Source organism: Lipotes vexillifer, unplaced genomic scaffold, assembly GCF_000442215.2.
Source record: "Lipotes vexillifer unplaced genomic scaffold, Lipotes_vexillifer_v1.1 scaffold539, whole genome shotgun sequence".
Taxonomy (NCBI): Eukaryota; Metazoa; Chordata; class Mammalia; order Artiodactyla; family Lipotidae; genus Lipotes; species Lipotes vexillifer.
The window spans coordinates 1532439-1535107 of NW_006789542.1; the positions used below are offsets into that span (position 1 = coordinate 1532439).

The 2669-nt window shown below is 40.7% G+C and overlaps 1 non-coding gene across 1 annotated transcript; it reads left to right on the forward strand.

The window, feature by feature from the left end:
• Positions 1 to 1345: 1345 nt before the first annotated feature.
• TRNAG-CCC (transfer RNA glycine (anticodon CCC)) lies at positions 1346 to 1418 on the forward strand. Its single transcript has one exon. It is a non-coding gene; the product is annotated as a tRNA-Gly (tRNA).
• The last annotated feature ends 1251 nt before the right edge of the window (positions 1419 to 2669 follow it).

Genomic DNA, 2669 nt, shown 5'->3' on the forward strand with positions numbered 1-2669 from the left:
CTGCGCTTTGGGAAGACGGATTTAAGCAAACAAGGCAATGACAGATTGCGATGCGGCTCCGCAGGAAATACACAAAGGTGATGAGAGATTTTGTGGGCGAGACCTCTGGCAGGATGGGATGGTTGGAGAAGACCTCTAGAGGGAAGTGGTAGTTGAGCAGCCTCCTGGGAAGAAGGCACGAAACACACTTCGACACCACTTTACGTCCAGGGACTGTAGGTTCCAGAACCCCCTGAATAAGCCCACAATTCCATGTTAAGAACCTGGCTCTAATGCCTTCCAAGGGCTGTTTCTCTGCTGCCCACCCCTGCGATTTCAGAAGGCTTGCTCTCCCTTTAGAGTTCATGAAGGCTGGAGTATGGCACTGCAAGGGAGGCATGAATTAGGGAACTTTGGTCTCTAGGCGGTGAGACATCAACAGGTGGCTTCACCACGGGAGAATTTTCATACCATCAGCCTTGAAAGACAAAACCTCTAACCTCGCACTTTCTCTTTCCATGTCACTACTTTTCTCAGACCTGTGAGCAAACACTGAAACTATGGTTTTCACCTGGGATCAAGAGGGGCTTAATATTCCCCAAAGATCATACTATGTTATGATCTGAATAAAAGGATTAATGACATATTTTTGCTAAATCAGTTAAAGATAAAATAAAAAGCGGACTTTCAAGAGAGAACCTATTCAGGCACCTGAATAATACCAATAAATCCAATAATGTTTATTAAATATGTAAGTTTATATAACTGCATAATTAATGGAAAGATTGGGTAATATTAGGATTAGATGCTCTTGCTTTTTAAAATTTTACTCCTTAGCCACTTGTTTTGGCTCATAGCAAACTAACAGAGAAAGAAAGGTTTTGCCATATCTTCTGGGAAAACTGGGAGGAAGCTCACACTTATTGACTACCTACTATTTGCACAGCATTGTACTAAGCTATTAAATATATTATCCCTTTCAGTACTAGGACCAGCCTTGAGATATGGGGATTATTATACCCATTTTAGTAACAAAGACATTGAGATTCAGAGCAATTATGACTTGCCTAAGGTAACAAAACTAGTAGCTGAGAGTCAGAATTTGAAACTCTAGTCTTTCTGGCCCTAATTCCCCTTTTACTTTATGCTATATTGCTGTACTTTAAAAAGGAAATATAAATGAAGTGTACAGCCAAGCAAATTTCTATATGGCTCTTATAATTTTATTATGAGAGTATACTTTAAGGTAGAGTGGTATGAGGCAATTTTGGAACATCTCTGTATTTTTACTTCTCCCACTATAGGATATTTGCCATCTGTTGCCAAAAAAACTATTCCACTTGTTTTAAAGTTCACAATGGGGACTTCCCTGGTGGTCCAGTGGCTAAGACTCCGCACTCCCAATGCAGGGGGCCCGGGTTCAATCCCTGGTCAGGGAACTAGATCCCACACGCAGCAACTAAAGATCCTGCATGCCGCAACTAAGACCTGGCGCATCCAAATAAGTAAATATTAAAAAGAAGTTCATGGGCTTCCCTGGTGGCGCAGTGGTTGAGAGTCCGCCGGCCGATGCAGGGGACACGGGTTCGTGCCCTGGTCCGGGAGGATCCCACATGCCGCTGAGCAGCTAGGCCCGTGAGCCATAGCCACTGAGCCTGCGCGTCCAGAGCCTCTGCTCCGCTCTGGACGGGAGAGGCCACAACAGTGAGAGGCCCGCGTACCGGAAAAAAAAAAAAAAAAAGTTCATGATGCAATGTGTCTTTTAAAGGCTCCTAAGAATGTTATAAAGTATGACACTAACATTTTGTCATTGCAAGGGGATCCTGACTAAATGCATCACTCTGAACTGTTTCACAACAGTCTTTCTCTGCACATTCTCTCTGCCAAAAATATATGTTCCCAAATCTTTATGGCATAATTCTGACATGTGAATGCCCCCAGGTCTGTGTGGGCTGTCCGCTCTAGGGACATATTAATAGATGAAGGAAATTTTTGAAAGTGTTTATATGGTTTTGAGCAATGAGGTGGTAGGATTTGTACATTCTTGTTCATTTCCTATCAGATCCTTCACATTTTTCTTTGATGATGTCAAGAAGTACAAATTTTCCTTTCTCAAGAGCAAACACTCATTTTTGTGGCTTTCACAAAATTGACTTCTGCAAACACAATAGTATGTTTCACTCTACACACATCTCTGGCAAACATTAGTTCAAACATTAAAAATAGGATGCTACTTTTCAGAGCCCAGTATTTTTATTAGTAAAGTGTATATGTAGCCCACTTTGAAAGAATTTTTTAAATTTTGGTTAACTCCTTACAAACCTATGGAAACCTAGCAAAGCAACAGTCTATGACTGCTGACTATGTATATTTGCTTTAAGTTCTCTTTCCAAACATTATTTCTTATCTAGATTTCCTATTTTTTCTTGCTTTCCTATTTTGGGGGGTGGGGGAGGGGAATAACTATAGACTCACAAGAAGTTACAAAAATAGTACAGACAAGTCCTGTGTACTCTTTACCCAGTTTCCCCCGTTGGCAACATCTTACATAACCTATAATACATTATTAAAACTAAGAAACTGACATCTTGCTATCTTTAGATTTTTAGTTTCTTTTTGTGTTTCATCATATCAGAAAATTACCACTTTGCAACAATTCATTTCTGTTATATCTGGCTCTTCTCCCTTTC